Genomic DNA, 27,299 nt, shown 5'->3' on the forward strand with positions numbered 1-27,299 from the left:
CCCTTCAGGGGTGCGTGCTCAGTCCCCTCCTGTACTCCCTGTTCACCCATGACTGCATGGCCAGGCACGATTCCAACACCATCATTAAGTTTGCCGACGACACAACAGTGGTAGGCCTGATCACCGACAACGATGAGACAGCCTATAGGGAGGAGGTCAGAGACCTGGCCGTGTGGTGCCAGGATAACAAGCTCTCCCTCAACGTGACCAAGACAAAGGAGATGATTGTGGACTACAGGAAAAAAAGAGGACTGAGCACGCCCCCATTCTCATCGACGGGGCTGTAGTGGAACAGGTTGAGAGCTTCAAATTCCTTGGTGTCCACATCACCAACAAACTATCATGGTCCAAACACACCAAGACAGTCGTGAAGAGGGCACGACAAAGCCTATTCCCCCTCAGGAGACTGAAAAGATTTGGCATGGGTCCTCAGATCCTCAAAAACTTCTACAGCTGCACCATCGAGAGCATCCTGACTGGTTGCATCACCGCCTGGTATGGCAACTGCTCGGCCTCCGACCGCAAGGCACTACAGAGGGTAGTGCGTACGGCCCAGTACATCACTGGCGCCAAGCTTCCTGCCATCCAGGACCTCTATACCAGGCGATGTCAGAGGAAGGCCCTCAAAATTGTCAATGACTCCAGCCACCCTAGTCATAGACTGTTCTCTCTGCTACCGCACGGCAAGCGGTACCGGAGTGCCAAGTCTAGGTCCAAAAGACTTCTCAACAGCTTCTACCCCCAAGCCATAAGACTCCTGAACAGCTAATCATGGCTACCCAAAAATCACCCCTACCCCCATCCCCACCAAATTATTTTCACGCTGCTGCTACTTTGATAATTATTTATGCATTGTCACTTTAACTCTACCCACATGTACATATTACCTCAACTACCACAACTAGCCGGTGCCCCCGCACATTGACTCTGCACCGGTACCCCCCTGTATATATAGCCTCCCTACTGTTATTTTATTTTACTTCTGCTCTTTTTTTCTCAACACTTTTTCGTTGTTGTTTTATTTTACTTTTTTTATAAAAAAATAAATGCATTGTTGGTTAAGGTCTGTAAGTAAGCATTTCACTGTAATGTCTACACCTGTTGTATTCGGCGCATGTGGCCAATAAAATTTGATTTGATTTGATTTGATTGAATCAGCAATTGTGGGTTCGATTACAGGATCAAAATGGGCAGAAACAAATAACTTTCTTCTGAAACTCATCAGTCTATTCTTGTTCGGAGAAATGAAAGCTATTCCATACGAGAAATTGCCAAGAAACTGAAGATCTCGTTCAACGCTGTGTACTACTCCCTTCACAGAACAGCGCAAACTGGCTCTAACCAGAATAGAAAGAGGAGTGGGAGACCCTAGTGCACAACTGAGCAAGAGGACAAATACATTAGAGTGTCTAGTTTGAGAAAGAGGCGCCTCACAGGTGGGCAGTCTGAGATATGGCTTTTTCTTTGCAACTTTGCCTAGAAGGTTAGCATCCCGGAGTCGCCTCTTCACTGTTGACGTTGAGACTGGTGTTTTGCGGGTACTATTTAACGAAGCTGCCGTTTTGCGTATCGTTTTGCGTATCTAAGTGTCGTTTTGCGTATCAGTTCATAAACACTATGCCATGGGATCGGTACGTCAAAAATCTCTTCCCAACTATTTTGCAATCTATATGGGACGGCTGAAAATCCTTTGGTCCTTAAATGAAACTGGTATACTTTTTTATTTATCACAGTTTTCCTTAACCAATTATGTTCTTTAATGCAAGGCCGACAGACAAGTTCCTTACTTTCTCCCCCTTCCACTTTCCTCTTCCTTTTTTGCGGTAAGGCTGCAATTATTTGGTTGTAATTTTGGGTAGAGCAGACATTTCCATATGTTTTTGTTAGCTGCATGGAATATTTTTTCCTCATATAATTTAAAAAACTGTTCGCTAGGCGTAGGTAAGACCATAAGCTAATAGGTAAACTGGGATAATACTAAAGAGTTAATCAGGGTGATTTTTCCACAAATTGACAGGTATTTACATTTCCATGGTAGCAAGATCTTATCTATTTTTGCTAACTTTCTATTAAAATTTATTGAAGTGAGATCATTTATTTCCTTTGGGATATGAATTCCGAGTATATCCACATCACCATTAGACCATTTTATTGGTAAACTACATGGTAATGTAAAAATTGTATTTTTTGGTGATCCAATACGTAATATGATACATTTGTCATAATTTGGTTGTAATCCAGAGAGGTTAGAAAATGTATCTAGATCCTCTATGAGGCTGTGGAGGGATTCTAGTTGTGGATTTAAAAGAAAACATGAATCATCAGCGTACAATGACACCTTTGTTTTTAAGCCCTGGATTTCTAATCCCCTGATATTATTGTTGGATCTGATTTTAATAGAAGAAAGTTCTTTGTTTCTGGCCATTTTGAGCCTGTAATCGAACCCTTGCTGATGCTCCAGATACTCAACTAGTCTCAAGAAGGCCAGTTTTATTGCTTCTTTAATCAGCACAACAGTTTTTAGCTGTGCTATAACATAATTGCAAAAGGGTTTTCTAATGATCAATTAGCCTTTTAAAACGATAAACTTGGATTAGTAAACACAACGTGCCATTGGAACACAGGACTGATGGTTGCTGATAATGGGCCTCTGTACGCCTATGTAGATATTACAGTAGAAATCAGCCGTTAATAGCTATGTCTACACTGTATTTCTGATCAATTTGATGTTATTTTAATGGACAAAAAATTTGCTTTTCTTTTGAAAACAAGGACATTTCTAAGTGACCTCAAACTTTTGAACGGTAGTGTATATATTTTTTGCATAAGTATAAAACAGGAAGGCACAATTTATGGTCCAATATTTACACGTGTATTGGGGAAGGGGGAATGGGGGGCAGTGTATAAACTGCGCAGTATAATAAGAGTAGCAGCAGTTGTGGTGTCTGTGTAGCATGACTGTACACTTCCAGTCAAAAGTTTGGACACACCTACTCATAATTTTTTTTACATTGTAGAATAATAGTGAAGACATCAAAACTATGAAATAACACATATGGAATCATGTAGTAACCAAAAAAGTGTTAAACAAATCAAAATATATTTTATATTTGAGATTCTTCAAATAGCCACCTTTGCCTTGATGACAGCTTTGCACACTCTTGGCATTCTCTCAACCAGCTTCATGAGGTAGTCACCTGGAATGCATTTCAATTAACAGGTGTGCCTTCTTAAAAGTTAATTTGTGGAATTTATTTCCTTCTTAATGCGTTTGATCATTACTTTAAGATATGAAGGTCAGTCAATATGGAACATTTCAAGAACTTTGAACGTTTCTTCAAGTGCAGTCGCAAAAAACATCAAGCGCTATGATGAAACTGGCTCTCATGAGGACCGCCACAGGAATGGAAGACCCAGAGTTACCTCTGCTGCAGAGGATAAGTTCATTAGAGTTACCAGCCTTAGAAATTGCAGCCCAAATAAATGCTTCACAGAGTTCAAGTAACAGACACATCTCAACATCAACTGTTCAGAGGGGGACTGTGTGAATCAGGCCTTCATGGTCGATTTGCTGCAAAGAAACCACTACTTAAGGACACCAATAAGAAGAAGAGACCTGCTTGGGCCAAGAAACACGAGCAATGGACATTAGACCGGTGGAAATGTGTCCTTTCGTCTGGAGTCCAACTTGGAGATTTTTGGTTCAAACCGCCGTGTCTTTGTGAGACGCGGCGTGGGTGAACGGATGTGTAGTTCCCACCGTAAAGCATGGAGGACGAGGTGTTATGGTGTAGGGGTGCTTTGCTGGTGACACTGTCTGTGATTTATTTAGAATTCAAGGCACACTTAACCAGCATGGCTACCACAGCATTCTGCAGCGACACGCCATCCCATCTGGTTTGCGCTTAGTGGGACTATCATTTGTTTTTCAACAGGACAATGACCCAACACACCTCCAGGCTGTGTAAGGGCTATTTGACCAAGAAGTAGAGTGATGGAGTGCTTCATCAGATGACCTGGCCTCCACAATCCCCCGACCTCAACCCAATTGAGATAGTTTGGGATGAGTCGGATGGCAGAATGAAGGACAAGCAGCCAACACGTGCTCAGCATATGTATGAACTCCTTCAAGACTGTTGGAAAAGCATTCCAGGTGAAGCTGGTTGAGAGAATTCCAAGAGTGTGCAAAGTTGTCATCAAGGCAAAGGGTGGCTATTTGAAGAATCTCAAATATAAAATATATTTTTATTTGTTTAACACCTTTTTGCTTACTACATGATTCCATATGTGTTATTTCATAGTTTTGATGTCTTCACTATTATTCTACAATGTAAAAACATTTTCTAATAAAGAAAAACCCTTGAATGAGTAGGTGTGTCCAAACTTTTGACTGGTACTGTATATGTGTGTGTATGTCTGTGTGGGTATGTGCATGAGTGAGTGCATGTTTGCTAAGGCGCGGAGAATCAGAGCAGGTCATCAGTCCAGTTCAAGTGTTCAGCACTCTGAAGGCTTGTAGATAGAAACTGTCTCTGAGCCTGTTTGTTTCAGACCTCATGCTCCAATACCATCTGCCCAACGGTAAGGGAGAGAACAGCTCGTGACTGGGGTGTGTGGGATCCTTGATGATGCCACGTGCCTTCCTCAGGCACCGTTTTGAGTAGTCCAGTGATGCACTGGGCCGTCTGCTGGATGGGCTTAGGGGCGTGAACGTAGCAATTCCTGTACCAGGCCGTGATCGACGGGGCTGCAGTGGAGCGGGTCGAGAGCTTCAAGTTCCTTGGTGTCCAAATCACTAAGAACTCCCCCTCAGGAGGTAGATCAAGTTTGGCATGGGCCCTCAAATCCTCAAAAAGTTCTACAGCTGTACCATTGAGAGCATTTTGACTGTCTGCATCACTGCTTGGTATGGCAATAGCACCAACCTTGATCGCATGGCGCTACAGAGGGTGGTGCGGACAGGCTAGTAGATCACTGGGACCGAGCACCCTGCCATCCAGGACCTCTATATCAGGCGGTGTGAAAGGAAGGAAAATCTTTAAAGACTCCAACCACCCAAGCCATAGACTATTCTGTCTGGTTCCGCACGGCAAGCGGTACCGGTTGTCACGCCCTGGCTCTGGGGACTCTTATATGTTGAGCCAGGGTGTGTAGGGTCTATGTTTTGTGTTCTATGTTCAGTTTCTAGTTCATGTGTTTTCTAGGTTGGCCGGGGTGGTTCTCAATCAGAGGCAACGAGAATCAGCTGTTGCTTGTTGTCTCTGATTGGGAACCATACTTAGGCAGCCTGTTGTGCACTTGTGTTTTGTGGGATCTTGTTCCGTGTTGGTTTGTGTTCATGACCGAGGACTTCACGTTTTGTTTTGTTGTTTTGTATTTTGTATCGTGTTGCTAGTACACTATTAAAGAGATGTACGCATATCACGCTGCGCCTTGGTCTACTCATTATGATGATCGTGACACCGGTACATAATGTTTGACACCAACAGGCTCCTGAACAGCTTCTATCCATGCCATAAGACTGCTAAATAGCTTAATAAATAGCTAACAAAATGGCTACACGGACTATCTCAGTTGACCTTTTTATTTTATTCTTATTTTTGCTCTGTCTCTATGCACACTCACAGGGCCCTACACACATACGCACACTGACACTCCAACACACATACAAACACTCACTCCATAATTTGCTCACACACACATAATATGCCCAATACATTTAAGAGTCAGTGTGGAGGAGGTGTTGTTGCCAATCCTCACAGCCTGTGGTCTGCCCGTCAGGAAGTCCAGGATCCAGTTGCAGAGGGTGGTGTCCAGAACCAGTTGGAGACAATAGTCACACAAACTGGTCCATGCCAAGGCCTCCTGAGGGTGTTTCCACCCTAGGCAACAGGACAGCACTCGTGAGTATCTTTAATTTTCATTGTGAAAGCACATGCCCTAGGGCACGGTCGGAGGTTCAAACTCGGCTGGTTAGCCTTTTTGAACTTACTCTTACCACTGGCAATCTTACTCAAGCAAGGAAGCATGAGCTACACAAGCAGAGCAGAATGTAGTTAGCCTTTAGCAAACACAAAAACTGATACCAAGACCCAAACCTCGCAACATCTAGGGGGACGAGTACTCTCTCCCAACTAACAGACACCTAAGTCGGAGCCGAATCTTGTAGCCTTTGTGTGCTTGAAAAGTTTGTAAATTGCGTGACACGTTCTTCCTTCAGGAATTATTAACAAGTATTGAAAATTATATACATAAAGGGCATGGGTGACAAAAACGTTACACTGTGATTCACAGGACATGTTTCTAATAGGGCAGTTAAGAGCAAAGAATTGAGGAAAAGGATGCGAGCCCCGATATTATAGCCAGGAAGGCGGGGCTTCCGAGGGCGGGCTCGGCATCCATTGGGCGTGATATCAGTTTGCTTCAGGTGAATAGGATTGGTCGTTGATTCCCCATAGTATGTTATACCGAGTGACCGACTGAAAGGGAACTATGCAGCCTACTCAATCACTTTTTATAGCTACTGTTTACAGGCCTCCTGGGACATATACAGCATTCCTCACTGAGTTCCCTGAATTCCTATCGGACCTTGTAATTTTCAAATTTTTGGTGACTTCAATATTCACATGGATAAGTCCACAGACCCACTCCAAAAGGCTTTCCGAGCCATAATCGGGTTTTGTCCAACATGTCTCGGGACCTACGCATCACCACGATCATACCCTGGATCTAGTTTTGTCCCGTAGAATAGATATTGTGGATCTAAAGGTTTTTCCTCATAATTCTGGACTTTCGGACCACCATCTTATTACGTTTGCAATCGCAACAAATAATTTGCTTAGAACCCAACGCTGCGCTATAAATTCTCAGAAAACCCATAGATTCCTACATGCCCTTCCAGACTCCCTCCACCTACACAAGGATGATGGAGTACAAAAAGCAGTTAAACACCTAACCGAGGACCTAAACTTTAACTTGCGTAATACCCTAGATGTGGTCGCACTGCTAAAAACAAAAACAAAGACAAGAAACTAGCTCCCTGGTATACAGAAAATACCCTAGTCCTGAAGCAAGCTGCCCGAAAATTGGAACGGAAATGGTGCTCCACCAAATTGGTAGTCTTCCGTCTAGCTTGGAAAGACAGTCCCGTGCAATATCGAAAAGCCCTCACTGCTGCTCGATCAGCATACCTTTCCAACCTGATTGAGGAGAATAAAAACAATCAAACATGTATTTTTGATACTGTCGCAAAGCTAACTAAAAACCAGCATTCCACATGTTGAATGCACCAATTTGTGAGTCGCTCTGGATAAGAGCGTCTGCTAAATGATGTAAATGTAAATGTAAGATAGCCTTCACTTCAGCAGTTAACTTCTTTGACGAAAAGATCATGATCATTAGAAAACAAAGTACGGACTCCTCTTTGAGTATTTTTCCAAAACTCAGTTGTCCTGAGTCTGCACAGAACTGCCAGGACCTCGGATCAATGGAGACACTCAAGTTTTTTTATCCTGTATCTCTCGACAAATTCACTAAAATAGTCATGGCCTCAAAACCTTCCAGCTGTCTACTGGACCCAATTCCAACTAAACTACCGAAATAGCTATTTCCTGTTCTTAGCCCTCCTATGTTGAACGTAATAAATGGTTCCCTATCCTCTGGATGTGTACCAAACTCACTAAAAGTGGCAGTAATAAAGACTCTCCTGAAAAAACATAACCTTGACCCGGAAGATGTTAAAACTATCGGCCTATATGGAATCTCCCATTCCTCTCAAAACATTTTTTAAAGCACTCACTCCCCTCCTGAAAACAAAACATTTATACAAAACGCTCCAGTCGCGTTTTAGACCCCATCATAGCACTGAGACTGCACTCGTGAAGGTGGTACATTTCCTTTTAAGGGTGTCAGACCAAGGCTCTGCATCTGTCCTCGTGCTCCTAGACCTTAGTGCCACTTTTGACACCATCGGTCACCGCATTCTTTTGGAGAGATTGGAAACCTTTATTGGTCTACGCGGATAAGTTCTTGCCTGGTTTAGGTCTTATCTGTCGGAAAGATATCAGTTTGTCTCTGTGGATGGTTTGTCCTCCAACAAATCAAAGGTACGTTTCGGTGTTCCTCAAGGTTCCGTTCTATAATATAAGTGTTGATATTAGTTGGCAGAGGTCTTTAATTCAACATCATTGTGTTTTGATGTATACTCTAATACCTTTTAAGACTTTTTCTGGTAGATGTTGTCTAAGACCCCTTTTTCATCTGTTTGACCAGAAATCAAAGCCTTCGCGTATTCCACATTTTTTGGATGGAAAATGGTTGAATAATGTATGTATGCCTTCATTTAAAATAAATATAGACTCTTAGCTTTCATTTGACACCCAATTTGACAAGCTCCTATGAACTTCACATGTTGGTGCTCATGGGTCCTTTTAGATGGAAATGCCCTCCCACTGGTCAACGGTGTACAACCGCCCACTGACGTACCAAATCCCTCCTTCCCTCTCTCTACCACAGCCTCCAACAAATCAAAGGTACGTTTGGGTGTTCCTCAAGGTTCCGTTCTAGGACCACTATTGTTTTCTCTATATATGCTACCTCTTGGTGATGTCATTCAGAAACACATTGTCAACTTTCACTGCTATGCAGACGACACACAACTGTACATTTCGATGAAACATGGTGAAGCCCCAAACTTGCCTACCCTGGAAGCCTGTGTTTCAGACATAAGGAAGTGGATGGCAGCAAATGTTTTACTTTTAAATTCGGACAAAACAGAGATGCTAGTTCTAGGTCCCAAAATATAAAGAGATCTGCTGTCGGATCTGACAATGAATCTCGATGGTTGTACAGTAGTCTCAAATAAAACTGTGAAGAACCTGGCGTTAATCTGGACCCTGATCTCTCTTTTGACGTACATATACAAATATTTCAAGAGACTATTTTTTCCCCATCTTCGTAACATTGCAAAAATCTGAAACTTTTTGTCCCAAATTGATGCAGAAAAGCTAATCCATGCTTTTGTCACTTCAAGGTTAGACTACTGCTATGGTCTACTCTCCGGCTACCTGGATAAGGCACTAAATAAACTTCAGCTAGTGAAAAATACAGCCACTAGAACCTTGACTAGAACCCCAAAGAAGTATCATATTACTCCAGCCTCTACTGGCTTCCTGATTTGAAGGTTTTACTGTTAACCTACAAAGCATTACGTGGACTTGCTCCTACCTATCTCTCCGATATGGTTCTGCCATACATACCTACACATACGCTATGGTCACAAGAAGCAGGCCTCCTTATTGTTCCTAGAATTTCTAAGCAAACAGCTGGAGGCAGGGCTTTCTCCTATAGAGCTGCATTTTTATGGAATGGTCTGCCTATCCATGTGAGAGATGAAGACTCGGTCTCAACCTTTATGTTTTTACTGAAGACTCATCTCTTCAGTAGGTCCTATGATTGAGTGTAGTCTGATCCAAGGGTGCAATGGTGAATGACAAGGCACTGGAGTGACGAACCACCCTTGATGTCTTTTTCCTGGCCGGCTCCCCTCTCTCCACTGGGATTCTCAGTATCTATGCTGCAATAGTCTATATGCCAGTGGGCTAGGGTCAGTCTATCCCATCTGGTGTAATTTTCCTGTCTTATCTGGTGTCCTATGTGATCTTAGGTATGCTCCCTCTAATTATTCTCTCTCTCTCTCTCTCTCTCTCTCTCTCTCTCTCTCTCTCTCTCTCTCTCTCTCTCTCTCTCTCTCTCTCTCTCTCTCTCTCTCTCTCTCTCTCTCTCTCTGTCTTTCTATCTCTCAATTCAATTCAATTTCAATTTAAGGGCTTTATTGGCATGGGAAACGTATGTTAACATTGCCAAATCAAGTGAAGTAACTAATAAACAAAAGTGAAATAAACAATAAATATTAACAGTAAACATTACACTCAGAAGTTCCAAAAGAATAAAGACATTTCAAATGTCATAATATGTATATATACAGTGTTGTAACAATGTGCAAATAGTTAAAGTACAAATGGGAAAATAAATAAACATAAATATGGGTTGTATTTACAATGGTGTTTGTTCTTCACTGGTTGCCCTTTTCTTGTGGCAACAGGTCACAAATCTTGCTGCTGTGATGGCACACTGTGGTTTTTCACCCAGTAGATAAGGGAGTTTATCAAAATTGGATTTGTTTTTGAAATCTTTGTGGATCTCTGTAATCTGAGGGAAATATGTGCCTCTAATATGGTCACACATTTGGCAGGAGGTTAGGAAGTGCAGCTCAGTTTCCACCTCATTTTGTGGGCAGTGTGCACATAGCCTGTCTTCTCTTGAGAGTCTCTCTCTCACACACACTCTCTCTCTCTCACTCTCTCTCATTTACTCCTGGGGTGCTGATCTGTTGCACCCTCTATAAACACTGTGATTATTATTTGACCCTGCTGCTCATCTATGAACGTTTGAACATCTTGAAGAATGATCTGGCCTTAATGGCCAAGTACTCTTATAAACTCCACCCAGCACAGCCAGAAGAGGACTCTCCCTGGTTCCTCTCTAGATTTCTTCCTAGATTCCTGTCTTTCTAGGGAGTTTTTCCTAGCCACTGTGCTTCAACATCTGCATTGTTTGCTCTTTGTGGTTTTAGGCTGAGTATCTGTTTAAGCACTTTGTGACAACTGCTGATGTAAAAATGTCTTTATTAATTGATAGAGTACAGAACAGCATAGAAATGTAAAAGTAGAATTAAGTACAGTACAGTAGAGTACAGTAAAGTAGATATGTTCAGTACAGGAGAGTACAGTACAATACAGTACATTATACTGTACTTTACTCTACTGTGCTATACTGTACTGTTCTGTGCTGTCCAAACTTGTGAAACATAGACGTCTATGATTGATAAAAATCTGGTCCGGCCAGGGCGTGAATGACCAAATTTCAACTACTTTTCAATATCCATGGACGTCCAATGTTGGTCGGTGCGCAGTGGTTGAAGATGCTTGTTACAGTAAATGGAAAGAGGGTAGGTGGTAGATGTCATGGTAGGTGTCAGTAAGAACCGGGAAAGGTGACATTAACTGGAGAGAGAGAGAGAGCGGCAGAGAGAAAGAGAGAGAGAGAGAGAGAGAGAGTGAGAGGGAGGGGTTGTCCAGACTGTTTTCACAGCTTGCGTTGACCACCAGACAACAGAAAGACAAAAAAAACTCTTATGAGCTGAACATAACAGTATGCAAGTGGAAGGGAGGACAGTAGCAGGTGACCCAACTGTGGTTTGTGACTACTATGATTTTCCATTGTAGCCAATTCAATTGCAGTAATTCTGTTACAGAGTTTTCTGTAATTCCGTTACCAAGTTTTAATCATGTAATAATTCATAAACAAACTTGATATCAGTAAAAACACTAGAACTAATTGGTAAGTCTACCTTTACTTGTTACTTCTGTGATCTTTCATTATCGTCCTTCCTCATGAGGGAGAGACATTTTAAAATATATTAAAGATATATGGGTTTTTGGTAACGGAAGGCAATGTTTCTTAAACTTACAGAAGGCAAATAATTTCTACAAAACAAAATATAAGTGTTGATATTAGTTGGCAGATGTCTTTAATTCAACATCATTGTGTTTTGATGTATACTCTAATACGTTTTAAGACTTTTTCTGGTAGATGTTGTCTAAGACCCCTTTTTCATCTGTTTGACCAGAAATCAAAGCCTTTGCGTATTCCACATTTTTTGGATGGAAAATGGTTGAATAATGTATGTATGCCTTCAATTTGACATGCTCCTATGAACTTCACATGTTGGTGCTCATGGGTCCTTTTAGATGGAAATGCCCTCCCACTGGTCAACGGTGTACAACCGCCCACTGACGTACCAAATCCCTCCTTCTCTCTCTCTACCACAGCCTCTTAGTCTCACTCCATTCACTATGAACACACAATAGTCTGTTGTACTCTACAGCCACGTCCAACAGAGCCCTTTCTCAGTTGCTATAATATATTATGACAGCCATGTCTGTAATTGTGCCCTCTTCCAAAGGATTTGATTGTCCCATGATAATGTCTCACACTTCACCACTAGTGTTACTGCACAAATACAATACAGTGCATTCGGAAAGTATTCATAGCCCTTGACTTTTTCCACATTTTGTTACGTTACAGCCTTATTCTAAAATGACAAAGCAAAGTCTTGGTGGTTCCAAACGTCTTCCATTTAAAGAATGATGGAGCCACTGTGTTCTTGGGGACCTGCAATGCTGCAGAAATGTTTAGGTACCCTTCCCCAGATCTGTGCCTCGACACAATCCTGTCTTGGAGCTCTACAGACAATTCCTTCGACCTCATGGCTTGGTTTTTGCTCTGACATGCACTGTCAACTGTGGGACCTTATATAGACAGGTGTTTGCCTTTTCAAATAGTTTCCAATCAATTGAATTTACCACAGGTGTATACCAATCAAGTTGTAGAAACATCTCAAGGATGATCAATGGAAACAGGATGCACCTGAGCTCAATTTTGAGTCTCATAGCAAAGGGTCTGAATACTTATGTAAATAAGGTATTTCTGTTTTTTATTTTTAAAACATTTGCTTACATTTCTAAATACCTATTTTCGCTTTGTCATTATTGTGTCTTGTGTGTAGATTAATGAGGGGGGAAAAACAATTTAATCAATTTTAGAATAAGGGAAGGGGTCTGAATACTTTCCGAATGCACTGTATATCACTTGAACCAATCACCAATATCGCAAAAAACACAGTTATACTGAACACATAGTATACGGATGGTTTCAGCATTTCACTATGTTTGCGTCCTGTATCATATTTTACAGTACATGCATGACCAGGCTGGCCTCTTATCCCATTAAGACTAACAACAGCCCCCATATCATACTGTAGTAGTATATCAGGCAACACATGAATTGTTCAAATGAAGGTAAAACCGCCTGTGTGTGCTTCACGTCATTAGATAAGCGGCGGCAGGTAGTTTAGTGGTTAAGAGCGTTGTGCCAGTAACCGAAAGGTTGCTGGTTCTAATCCCCAAGCTGGCTAGGTGAAAAATCTGTCTGTGCCCTTAAGCAAGGCACTTAACCCTAATTGCTCCTATAAGTCGCTCTGGATAAGAGCGTCTGCTAAATGATTAAAAAAAGATTAAAAAAATAATAATAATAAGTGCCTCCTGGTCTCTGCTAAAGAAAGCATTTAGCAACGTGCTGCATGAATAGGTTTGCAGGCAATGGACTTTGATTTGGAACTCGCTCAGAAGTATCAGAGAATGTATGCCTTGCTAAAATGCCAAGGTTTTTCAGAATTGACAGTTTTGGTGACATCTTTATAACACAGCTGAATATACAGTAGATTAGGCCTAGATTAGGCAGTAGATTAGGCCAAGATGGCATAGCAGTGCGGTCGTGTTTTCTGTAGTGTCCTTTATGTAAATAGCCAGTTTTTAGTTTTTCTTTGTCTTTTTCATATATTTTTCTCAATCTCACTTTCCATCCTTTAACTAAATATACTTTCCTGCAACCCGCCTCACCCAATGTGGAACGGATTCTGTTGTTTCTTCATACATTTTTATCCAGAACCTCTGGCTGAAACTAGCCAGCTAGCCAGCTAACTAGCTACTTGCTATTAGCCACCGTTAGCGGTCTTCACCATTGTCCGTGGCCGTGGCCAGCACTTCCTACCAGCCAGCTCTAGCCTGGACAATTGTCGGCCAGTCTGCACATCGCACTATCGAGCCAGAGCATATCAGATTTTCTGCCGGAACCACTGGACCTTAACACCGGATCATCGCTAGCCAGCTAACTAGTTACTTGCTATTAGCCACCGTTAGCGGTCCTCACCATTGTCCGTGGCCGTGGCCTGCACTACATACCAGCCAGCTCTAGCCTGGACTATTATTCGGCCAGTCTGCACTGCCTGCGCAGCGCGTTATCGACCCTGAACACATCGGTTTTTCTGCCGGAATCACTGAACCATTAACACCGGATTCATCGCTACTAGCTAGCTGCAACCAAGTGGACGTTTTGTGGTTGGCTAATCAGCCCTGAGTTAGCCTTGAGCCAGGCCCATCTCCCGGCTATCTACCTCTCTGTCAACCGGACGGGACCTCCTGGTGTCGACACGGAGCCCCGCCGATCCAACACGACTGGTCTGCCGACAAAATTGTCTGATGTGGTTACAACAGGCTTCCCGTTACGACGTCGACCATGAAGATCCATCTGCTAGCCCCGGCCCGCTAGCACACGCTAGCCGTGGCCTCTTGCTAGCTAGTGCTGTAGCAGCCCCCGAACTACCTCCGAACTATCCTATTGCTGTTCACCGGACCTTATGATAACTCAGCTATACAGCTGATGCCTGCTGGACTGTTCCATTTTACGGTACTGCATCCTGTTTATGTTTAGCCTCAGCCCAAACTTTGTCGCCATTACCAGCTGTTGTCTTAGCTCTCTCGAATTACACCTGTGATTGCTTTATGCCTTTCTCCCATGTCAATATTGCCTTGCTTATTGCTGTTTCGCTTATTTCTTATTGTACTATTTCACTGTAGATCCCCCAGCCCAGCTAAACCTGTCTTAGATAGCTCCTTTGTCCCACCCCCCATACACACGGAGACCGACTCAATCAGTGCCTCCAGTGATGCTATCTCCTTCATCGTTATCCAACGCTTAGGTTTACCTCCACTGTACTCCTATCCTTCCATATCCTTTTCTGTACATAATGCCCTGAATCTATTCTACAATGCCCAGAAACCTGCCCCTTTTTTTCTCTGTACCCAACGCACTAGAAGACCAGTACTTAAAGCCTTTAGCCATATCCTTATTCTACTCCTCCTCTGTTCCTCTGGTGATGTAGAGGTTAACCCAGGCCCTGTGGCCCCCAGTATCACTCCAACTCCCCAGGCGTTATCATTTGTTGACTTCTGTAATCGTAAAAGCCTTGGTTTCTTGCACGTTAATATCCGAAGCCTCCTCCCTAAGTTTGAGTTATTCACTGCGTTAGCACACTCCGCCAACCCTGATGTTCTAGCAGTGTCTGAATCCTGGCTTAGGAAGGCCACCAAAAATTCAGAAATGTCCATCCCCAACTACAACATTTTCCGTCTCGATAGAACTGCCAAAGGGGGTGAGGTTGCAATCTACTGTAGAGATAGCCTGCAGAGCTTTATCGTACTATCCAGGTCTGTGCCCAAACAGTTTGAGCTTCTACTTCTAAAAATCCACCTTTCCAGAAATAAGTCTCTCACTGTTGTCGCTTGCTACAGACCCCCCTCAGCCCCGAGCTGTGCCCTGGACTCCATATGTGAACTGATTGCCCCCCATCTATCCTCAGAGTTCGTACTGCTTGGTGACCTAAACTGGGATATGCTTAACACCCCGGCCGTCCTACAATCCAAACTAGATGCCCTCAATCTCACACAAATTATCAACGAACCTACCAGGTACAACCCTAAATCTGTAAACATGGGCACCTTCATAGATATCATCCTGACAAATGTACCCTCTAAATACACCTCCGCTGTCTTCAACCAGGATCTCAGCGATCACAGCCTTATTGCCTGCGTCCGTAATGGGTCCGCGATCAAACGACCACCCCTCATCACTGTCAAACGCTCCCTAAAACACTTTAGCGAGCAGGCCTTTCTAATTGACCTGGCCCGGGTATCCTGGATGGATATTGACCTCATTCCGTCAGTAGAGGATGCCTGGTTGTTCTTTAAAAGTGCTTTCCTCTCAATCTTAAATAATCATGCCCCATTAAAAAAATTCAGAACTAAGAACAGATATAGCCCCTGGTTCTCCTCAGACTTGACTGCCCTTGACCAGCACAAAAACACCTCCTCCCAACTGCCCACTGCACTGAGGCTAGGAAACACTGTCACCACCGATAAATCTACAATAATCAAGAATTTCATTAAGCATTTTGCTACGGCTGGCCATGCTTTCCACCTGGCTACCACTACCCCGGCCACCAGCTCTGCACCCTCCGCTGCAAGTTGCCCCCCGCCCCGCTTCTCCTTCACACAAATTCAGACAGCTGATGTTCTGAAAGAGCTAAAAAATCTGGACCCCTACAAATCAGCTGGGCTAGACAATCTGGACCCTTTCTTTCTAAAATTAGCCGCCAAAATTGTCACAACACCTATTACTAGCCTGTTCAAACTCTCTTTCGTAACGTCTGAGATTCCCAGAGATTGGAAAGCTGCCGTGGTCATCACCCTCTTCAAAGGGGGTGACACTCTAGATCCAAACTGTTATAGACCTATATCCATCCTGCCCTGCCTTTCGAAAGTATTTGAAAGCCAAGTTAACAAACAGATCACCGACCATTTAGAATCCCACCGTACCTTCTCCGCTATGCAATCCGGTTTCCGAGCTGGTCATGGGTGAACCTCAGCCACGTTCAAGGTCCTAAACTATATTATAAACGCGATCGATAAAAGACAGTACTGCGCAGCCGTCTTCATCGACTCTGTCAACCACCACATTCTTATTGGCAGACTAAATAGCCTTGGTTTCTCTAATGACTGCCTCGCCTGGTTCACCAACTACTTCTCAGATAGAGTTCAATGTGTCAAATCGGAGGGCCTGTTGTCTGGACCTCTGGCCGTCTCTATGGGCGTGCCACAGGGTTCAATTCTTGGGCCGACTCTATTCTCTGTGTATATCAATGATGTCGCTCTTGCTGCTGGTGAAGCTCGGATCCACCTCTATGCGGACGACACTATTTTGTATACATCTGGCCCTTCATTGGACACTGTGTTAACAAACCTCCAAACGAGCTTCAACGCCATACAACACTCCTTCCGTAGCCTCCAACTGGTCTTAAACACTAGTAAAACTAAATGCATGCTCTTCAACCGAACGCTGCTTGCACCCGCCCACCTGACTAGAATCACTACTCTCGGCGGGTCTGACCTAGAGTATGTGGACAACTACAAATACCTAGGTGTCTGGTTAGACTGTAAACTCTCCTTCCAGACTCACATTAAGCATCTCCAATCAAAAGTTAGATCTAGAATCGGCTTCCTATTTCGCAACAAAGCCTCCTTCACTCATGCTGCCAAACATGCCCTCGTAAAACGGACTATCCTACCGATCCTTGACTTCGGCGATGTCATTTACAAAATAGCCTCCAACACCCTACTCAGCAAATTGGATGTAGTCTATCACAGTGCCATCCGTTTTTTCACCAAAGCCCCATATACTACCCACCATTGTGACCTGTACGCTCTTGTTGGCTGGCCCTCACTACATATTCGTCGCCAAACCCACTGGCTCCAGGTCATCTATAAATCACTGCTAGGCAAATCCCTGTCTTATCTTAGCTCACTGGTCACCATGGCAACACCCACCCGTAGTCTGCGCTTCAACAGGTATGTCTCACTGGTCATGCCCAAAGCCAACACCTCCTTTGGCCGTAATTCCTTCCAGTTCTCTGCTGCCAATGACTGGAACGAACTGCAAAAATCTCTGAAGCTGGAGACTCTTATCTCCCTCACTAACTTTAAGCGTCAGTTGTCAGAGCAGCATACCGATCACTGCACCTGTACACAGCCTTTCTGAAATTAGCCCACCCAACTACCTCATCCCCATATTGTTATTTAATTTGCTAATTTGCACCCCAGTATCTCTATTTGCACATCATCTTTTGCACATCTATCATTCCAGTGTTATACGAAATTGTAACTATTTTGCACTATGGCCTATTTATTGCCTTACCTCCATAACTTACTACATTCGCACACACTGTATATATATTTTCTGTTGTATTTTTGACTTTATGTTTTGTTTACCCCATATGTAACTCTGTGTTGTTGTTTTTATCGCACTGCTTTGCTTATCTTGGCCAGGTCGCAGTTGTAAATGAGAACTTGTTCTCAACTGGCTTACCTGGTTAAATAAAGGTGAAAAAAAAATTTAAAAAAATATTGAGTGTCACCAATCCACTTGTCTTATGTTATAAATGCAACTCATGCATGAGTAGACAAACTATAGTTCTGCCTGTGTCTCTATTTGTCAAATATTTATGTGTTATAGCTTTTATTGAGATATGGAAAAAGTTAAAATTCAGTAGATTCCCTTATGTTTCAGTGTGTGTGTGTGTGTGTGTGTGTATGTATGATGGTGTGTGAGTGAGAAATGACAGAGACAATACCACGGCACGTGTGACACAATTTTGCTACGTTTCTATTTATGGTAAGTTGTTCATTGTCATTCCTTTCACTTTAAAATAACTTGACTTCAGGATGACTTTGTTGTGTCTGAAACAACAACCAAATGATATAACTCAAGAGGGTGTCTATATAGAAAGTATGATGTGGTTATTACTCACATATAACTCTAGTACAGTTGCTTTCCAGGAGCACACACACACCAAGTATGGAGGTGAATTGAGGGTGCAGTTAAAGTGTATTGCTTTTGAATGATCCTACAAGGTTTAGGCCTAGGGGAAAGGGGGGCACTCCATCTCAAAGAAGGCAGGAAATTGAACAGGCGACTGCGATCGAGGCCACCACCAATATCTATTGTCGAAGAAGAGCTCAGGATCAGATGTCAGTGTATTTTCCTATACACCCCCTTCACCAGTGTAGTCTCAAGTGACCTACAGGTACTTTCCTATAGAGTAGCTCACATCTTAACCATGGTACAGTACTGTACAGTATCTGCCATGGGCAATTCCATGGAAAGTTAGTTACCACATTGTATGCATTGGACAATATAATAATGTAGTGAACATAAAAATAGAAATATTATTATTCATTCTATTTCTATCACAGTGACCTTTATTCAAGATGAACAGTTTGACAGGATTTGACCATGGCAATGGAAAGGTCACCTTTGATAAAGTCAGTCATTTTCTTTATCAGTATGTGTCTCTAAAGATAACAGACAAACCGATGAGTCACTGAGTGGGATAATATGTTGTGTTTCAGATGCCATCTGAAGTTATTGTTCAGCTGGAACCAAAGAGATAAGCTTGCGCGTGTTTGTGTTTATGCAAGGCGTATCATAATCATTAATTGCTTTAGGGCAGATCTGTGTTCTATTTGTCACCGTTTCATTTTGTTTAATAATCATCCATCGTCTCGTCTATTTATGTTATACTGGACAAGACAAGCTGGCTGAATATCTCCTGTGGTCAGTTTTTTTATCCATCTGTATTCTCTTGATCAATTAAGTGATTACAGGTCAATCCCACTAGGGGGCACTTGCACTTAGTATGTGATTTGATGTTCTATTCACTGAGAGAACCACTGAGTACGTTTTAAAATATAAAATATAAACTTTATTATAGATTTACATCTGTATTTCACTTAGTGCAACTTGCTGTGCAGGCCAGGAGTAATAATACAACTCTGAAATGTCCTGAAGTACTCTGAATTTTAAGTGCTATTTAAAATGAGTTTGAACACATATTCAAATATAAAATCAAGTATGTAAAATGACTTCATTTATTCAGTACAATCTAATGGTGTGACTTATGAATGTAACATGAAGCTAAGGTTTGTGGTGTGCTGGTGTGCTATTGAGATGACAGGCCGGTAGGATGTGGTCATTTATCCATCTGGGAAACAGAGCCCTGCTGTACATCAACTTAATAATAATAATAATAATAATAATAATAATAATAATAATAATTAATAATATAATTAATAATAAAACTTGAATGCTCTTGGTATTTTAAACTCTTTGGTTGTATCTTGAGTACAGTACTTTTGGGAGATACAGTCAGATAATACAGCCTTCCTATGGATTTAATTAATGACAGCTGTCAGCTGGACAAAGCTCCATATATTATCAAGGGTAAAATGCATGCATTATCCAAAATGAACTGCTTTCATTTTCGGGATTATAAAAAATTGCTCTTTTATGCTCAGTTGAATATTCAAGTATATCTACTTTTTATCCGTTCAGAAAATCTGAAGTGCGAATCATGCCAAAAACTCCTGTCACGAATACAGCTAGTGGTCCTCAATCATTATGTTCTGATAATGGATCTATCTCAGAGAATGATGTATAGTCAGTGGACTTTGGTACTCAGACATTTGCTTATAATTATGAGGATAGAATATGTGTAGAATGTGTGAGACTGCGACATATTTCTTTTATGTAGAACTGTCTGGAACAGGTATAAGCTAAGCATCATACAGTCATATCTCATACAGCCGTAGACGTGACGTGATACTGCATGCAAGTGTCAGGAGGATCATATACACCTCAGATACTGTGCTGTTAATGAGGAAAGCTTCGCTATATCGACTCGAAGAGTTGCCTTCTCTCTTACACAGCAGCATACCTGTACTATAGGGATTTAAATTGGACAAGATAAGGGACATTGTGTTTACAATTACACTAAACCCAATAACGTTATTGCTGTCCCAACCAATGATGAGGAAAAAGCATTTGATAAAAGAGAAGCATCAAACTTGATGTGAAGTTTGAATAGTTCCTTTCTTACCTTATATTATCCACCTGTTTTTTCTTCTCCCCCCACGTTAAAGCTGAAACACAGTATCCTCCTGGCCCATATCCCAGCTAGCCAAACTGAAGCATCATTCTTCCCTCTGAGTTTAAGCCACCAGAGCTGGTCTCTCTCTGTCTGTGATTCCTAAGGGTAGAACCACTCCATCCTTTTTAAGCCACAGGCACAGAAACCCTTTGAATTTCTTCATTGTTGATCTCTATCTCTGCTTTCTATCCTTCCTGTGTTGTTGTCAGTCAGGGAGTTTTCCCGACATACATTGCAAATACATGAAATGGACCTGTGGTTAGACCTAAACCATGAAAAATGGGTGTGTTTTATTTTCTTTGACTGAATCACTCAGTCCTCAGTTTGTCCTCCGCTGTTGGGCGTAGAAAAGGTATCTAAGAACTTCCCAATGTGAAAAAAAGGCTTTGTTTCCCCATCTTATGAACTCCTTCGGCACTTCTGTTCAGTCACAATCTTTATACACATTGAAGTCCCTCGCCACATTTCCCATAAAACTGGAGAATTAAAGAGAGAAAATTACCTCTGCTTATTAGCTGAACAGTCCCTCTATCAATCTTTGCAATCTGATCTAGTTCTCCTTGCTGCAGTGCTCTCTCTTTTTCTCTCACTCTCTCACTGTTTCTTTCTCACTCACTCGCTCCCTGCCTCTCTTCTCTCACTCCCCCTCTTCCGTTGTGTCACAGAAGCTGCCATTTGCAGCCACCGTGTGGTCGGCTCTCCTCCCTCCTCCCTCTCTCTTTATCTCTCTCTCTCCCTTCCTCCCAAAGCATGGCACAGTCAGTGGACAGCAACTTGATAACACTTGAGTAAATGAGGGATACAAACTATATTGAAAGCAGATGCTTCCACACACGTGTGGTTCCTGAGTTAATTAAGCAATTAACATCCCATCATGCTTAGGGTCATGCATAAAAATGCACAGTTATCCATTATTTTGGCTCCCATGGCTAAAATATCTCAGTGACTTTGAAAGAGGGGTCTCAAAGGAGCATAGGGGGTTTACAGGGGTGTGTGTATGTATGTGTCAGTGGAGGCTGCTGAGGGGAGGATGGCTCATAATAATGGCTAGAATGAAGTGTAATGGCCAGAATGGTATCAAACACTCCATTCTGGCCATTATTATGAGCCATCCTCCCCTCAGCAGCCTCCACTGATGTGTGTGTGTGTTTGCCTCAGTCATCAGATCTCAACCCAATTGAACACTTATGGGAGATTCTGGAGCGACATCTGAGACAGCATTTTCTACCACCATCAACAAAACACCAAATGATGGAATTTCCCATGGAAGAATGGTGTCGCATCCCGCCAATAGAGTTCCAGACACTTGTTGAATCCATGCCAAGGTGCATTGAATCTGTTCTTGGGGCTCGTGGTGGCCCAACTCCCTATTAAGACACTTTATGTTGGTGTTTCCTTTATTTTGGCAGTTACCTGTAGGTCTACATTCACCATGGCGATATCAGTTGAGTTTATTTTGATGCTTTATGACAGTTGTATATTTTTGTGTGTGAAGGCCTCATATGTTGTGAAAACAACACCTGTGTTCCCAGGTTACTGCACTGGCCCTTTCAGTCAGGGGTGAGGATGGTGAGGATGTTGAGTGTTTTCAACATGCGTGCCTGCCTTAAATATATCCCATGCATTGTTTGGTGCTCTGTGGGAGTGTGTCGCTGTGCCGATGGAGTGGATACAGTGTATTGATAGACCACACTGCTGAGCTGGGTGACTTGGTGTGGAGAGACGCCCTTCACACTTGTCCAGTGTGTAATCAGTATTGACCCAGGGTGTGTGTGTGTGTCTGTCTGCGGACAGGGTGAAGGTTTTGGCATCCTCGCAACAGGTATGACATCCTAGCTGTACCAGTACTCTCCTGAAAGTGGAATTTAAGTAAAAACATGGCAGTCATTTCCTTCTGTGTTGAACTCTATTTATAATGTTTTACAAGGAGATCAACAGCCTAATTTCTTGTTTGCTTCTCTTCTGTCTCCGGAACAAAGAAAAACAGTGAGTCATCAGTAAGAGCCTTTCAATTTCAAATGCCTCTATCAAAGCACTCTTTCTGAGGTCTGTCTGGAGGTTACATACATTACCATAAATTATTTTATTTTCTATCCTTATTCAAAAGCAGAAGAATGAAGCAGCTCCTTGTTTGGTCTCAAGGTGTTTAAGAACCATTTGAACAAGTGGCGTAGCGCAGTTTCGCGGGCCCCCCCCGCATGGTCCGAGTAAGGCCCCCACCTTCCCTGCAGGTGATTTAGAGCTCAGGGATTCTTGAAAGACGGGACAATCTCAACTTTTTTCCCACAAATATTTGTTTTAATATTAACACATTTGAAATATATATTTTCATAGACCAAAGTATCAGCTATCACACCATGTAAAGGAAAAAACTTTTCATGAAGTGCAATTAACTGGATTTGTCAACTCCGTCAGACACCATAAAAGGCATTTCATTTTTACAATTATTGTCCAACAAGTCTTTAATTCTAACATTAGATTATTCAAATGTGTAAACTTATTTTTGTTTTGTTTTATAGCATTATTAAATGCTCCAGGGCTAATTTCATTAGCATTTTGGCCAGTTTTTCTAGATTTAGAACATTAAACAACATTTATAAAGCAAACATTATCCCTTAGGTCTAGCACAGCAAATACTTCAGTTGTTTAAGCATATGTTGCAGAACAGTGATAAAAATATTTGTTCAGAATATTGACAAACAAATATTGACTCCATCAGTGACGGAGTTGACAAGCCACTGACGGAGTTGACTAAAAATACTCAAAACAGACATATTTGTGCCTCTAAAAATAGAAGTTCAATACAAATATAGAAAATAATTCATTTGAAAATCCCCAATAAAAACATAACCATTCTATCAGATCTTTCAGCACTCTGACGGAATTGACATTATTCTTTTTCATTCAAGTGGTATACACAGTAGCAATTTAGTTTTTCCTTTATGCCTCTAAAACCTAATTAAATGTAACATATTTTAACCAAAATGTATATTCTATCGTAATCTATCAGGCAGATGGATTTTACAGTTCATGGTTGTAACCATGGTGATTCCAATATTGTTTGTTTAAAAGTAGAGAACTTAACAGACCATTGGTTGTTGCACTACATGTAATGAGGAAATGAATAAGGGGTCCTTGTGGTATACAGTGGGGAAAAAAAGTATTTAGTCAGCCACCAATTGTGCAAGTTCTCCCACTTAAAAAGATGAGAGAGGCCTGTAATTTTCATCATAGGTACACGTCAACTATGACAGACAAATTAAGAAAAAAAAATCCAGAAAATCACACTGTAGGATTTTTAATGAATTTATTTGCAAATTATGGTGGAAAATAAGTATTTGGTCACCTACAAAGAAGCAAGATTTCTGGCTCTCACAGACCTGTAACTTCTTCTTTAAGAGGCTCCTCTGTCCTCCACTCGTTACCTGTATTAATAGCACCTGTTTGAACTTGTTATCAGTATAAAAGACACCTGTCCACAACCTCAAACAGTCACACTCCAAACTCCACTATGGCCAAGACCAAAGAGCTGTCAAAGGACACCAGAAACAAAATTGTAGACCTGCACCAGGCTGGGAAGACAGAATCTGCAATATGTGAGCAGCTTGGTTTGAAGAAATCAACTGTGGGAGCAATTATTAGGAAATGGTAGACATACAAGGCCACTGATAATCTCCCTCGATCTGGGGCTCCACGCAAGATCTCACCCTGTGGGGTCAAAATTATCACAAGAATGGTGAGCAAAAATCCCAGAACCACACAGGGGGACCTAGTGAATGACCTGCAGAGAGCTGGGACCAAAGTAACAAAGCCTACCATCAGTAACACACTACGCCGCCAGGGACTCAAATCCTGCAGTTCCAGACGTGTCCCCCTGCTTAAGCCAGTACATGTCCAGGCCCGTCTGAAGTTTGCTAGAGTGCATTTGGATGATCCAGAAGAGGATTGGGAGAATGTCATATGGTCAGATGAAACCAAAATAGAACTTTTTTGGTAAAAACTCAACTCGTCGTGTTTGGAGGACAAAGAATGCTGAGTTGCATCCAAAGAACACCATACCTACTGTGAAGCATGGGGGTGTAAACATCATGCTTTGGGGCTGTTTTTCTGCAAAGGGACCAGGACGACTGATCCATGTAAAGGAAAGAATGAATGGGGCCATGTATCGTGAGATTTTGAGTGAAAACCTCCTTCCATCAGCAAGGGCATTGAAGATGAAACGTGGCTGGGTCTTTCAGCATGACAATGATCCCAAACACACTGCCCGGGCAACGAAGGAGTGGCTTCGTAAGAAGCATTTCAAGGTCCTGGAGTGGCCTAGCCAGTCTCCAGATCTCAACCCCATAGAAAATCTTTGGAGGGAGTTGAAAGTCCGTGTTGCCCAGCGACAGCCCCAAAACATCACTGCTCTAGAGGAGATCTGCATGAAGGAATGGGCCAAAATAGTGTGTGAAAACCTTGTGAAGACTTACAGAAAACGTCTGACCTGTGTCATTGCCAACAAAGGGTATATAACAAAGTATTGAGAAACTTTTCTTATTGACCAAATACTTATTTTCCACCATAATTTGCAAATAAATTCATACAAAATCCTACAATGTGATATTCTGGATTTTTTTTTCTTATTTTGTCTGTCATAGTTGACGTGTACCTATGATGAAAGTTAAAGGCCTCTCTCATCTTTTTAAGTGGGAGAACTTGCACAATTGGTGGCTGACTAAATACTTTTTTTCCCCACTGTAGCTGACCCTGCTCATTCCTGATTAATTTAGGATTTTAGATTAATCTGACAGAGTTTACCAAATCTCCGGACACAGTTTTGGGGGCTAGTGGTTTCAACCTGTAGCTCTTCTGACTATTGATGCGTTACCCTTGACAACTCCAAGCAGTGACATTATCATCTTTGATGATGCTCTGCGAGACTAGCACGCTCTCCTTTTCTCACATTGATCAGTCAAATGCTAAAAGAGATGACAATTACTCAGGGGGAGGAAGAGAGTGAGAAGATTCTAAATACAGCCTGACTGGGCTCCGGCCCACCTTTATCACTTATGAATCATCAGCACAGTGACAATTTTTTTGGTGCTCGTTCACTCTCTTTTCTTTCTTTTTTTAATGTTTCTCTTTTTGGGGGGTGTTCTTTCTTTCCCCCAAAACTCAGCTTATCCTCTAATTGTATCTTTCAATGTGATCAGGAAAAGCCTGCTTCTTCTTAATGGTCATCTAGCCTCATTGCATTGAGATGATGCTGTCAATTAGCTAGAGGTCTAGAGGACATAGTGTTCTTCAATGTGCCATTGCGTTAGTTTGCATTAGACTTCACTGTATTGTTGCTTCAATTCAGTGTGAGTAAAGAACACAAGAAGAACACCAATAAAATACAGGTGATATATCCACTCCTCACACATCCTTTGCATGACAGGGTTTGGTGTACTAAGGAGACATATAAGCCCTGTTATTCTGCCTGGTGCCATTCTGGAGAATATCACCACGGTGAAAACGAGGAGAGCGCTCCAGCAGCCCCGCACTCACCTAAACAGAGACCCACTGTGACCATGACTCTTCATCAGAGAGAGAAGAGAGAGAGAGAGAGGACAGGAGAAGAGAGAGATAGATAGAGAAAAAGAGGAGAGAGAGGGCACAAGAGACAAGAGAGAGACTATGAGAGACTATGAGAGAGGGAGAACACAAGGAAGGAAAGAGAGAGATACCCACTCCTAGCCAGCCAGCTGTACTCAGCAGCAAGGTCTAATTTGCATTAATCACCAGGCTCCTATGAATAAACATTTTATTATAATAATGATGATGGAGATTGTGTCATGTCATCCTTTTACCCAGAGTCAACAGTCTGTCTGCATCCCAAATGGAACCCTATTCCATTTATAGTATAGTACCTTTGACCAGCGCCCACAGGGCTCTTGTCAAAGTAGTGCATTATATAATAGGATGCCATTTGGGACGCATTCTCTGTCTGTCATTCTACTAAGGGCTATTCATTTATTGTGGCTGATGGATCTATTCCACTCCATCATAGTCAGGGAATCTCATTTAGGGCCTATGACACAGACACGGAAAGGTGGACAAGTTAGCCCTTTAATTCAAAATGTAATCAAGATGTATTTGTCCATCCAGGTGTAGGTGTAATTGTGATAACTGCTTTATGCAGTACAGGGAGCTCCTACAGGGAAGTAGAGGTCAGTCCTCCTTAAAATAAAAACTAGAACAAATATTCAGAAGTCCTCCTTGTAAATGAAACTATACATCTTTTACACAACTCACTGGACAAAACCTGGTTGAATCAATGTTGTTTCCACATCATTCATCAATTGAATCAACGTCCAAAACGGATTGGTTTGCAAAAAGTCCTCAATGTAAGTGAATTTCACAAAAATTCCAACCAACTTTTAACCTAAATTCATTGTATGGTTGATTTCAAATTGAATTCACGTTAGCTGACAACTCAAACAAATGTAATTCAAAAATAGACGTTGAAATGACATCTGTGTCCAGTGGGAAGCGTTACAAATTATTTCAAATTTCTAAGTAAACAAAGGAACAAAAGTGACCACAGTGGAAGCCGTGGAGGTGTGTGTAGCCATCAGAACTCTTTAACCACTAAGGGGTATCCTCAGTTTGGAATTGTGGATGACTAGACACTAATACTGTATCGTCCTTTCTCTATCTCTCCTTCTCTTCCTCTTCCACTCCTCGACAGCTACACTGCTGAACTCTTACAACACCTAACACTGCCCCCTTTACCTTTCATCTGAGCTGAGTAGCCTGCTACAAATGACGAAAG

The 27,299-nt window shown here is 42.1% G+C and overlaps 1 protein-coding gene across 1 annotated transcript in view; it reads right to left on the reverse strand.

Moving 5' to 3' along the window:
• The window catches only part of LOC121547947 (ATP-sensitive inward rectifier potassium channel 12), a 48,818-nt gene extending 27,767 nt beyond the window's left edge, over positions 1–21,051 (reverse strand). The window contains exon 1 of the mRNA XM_041859349.1: positions 20,450–21,051. The gene's annotated coding sequence lies outside the window, so the exon portion shown is untranslated. The remainder of the gene's footprint in view (positions 1–20,449) is intronic.
• Between the last annotated feature and the right edge of the window lie 6,248 nt (positions 21,052–27,299).

The sequence above is a fragment of the Coregonus clupeaformis genome, chromosome 31, assembly GCF_020615455.1.
Source record: "Coregonus clupeaformis isolate EN_2021a chromosome 31, ASM2061545v1, whole genome shotgun sequence".
Lineage (NCBI taxonomy): Eukaryota > Metazoa > Chordata > Actinopteri > Salmoniformes > Salmonidae > Coregonus > Coregonus clupeaformis.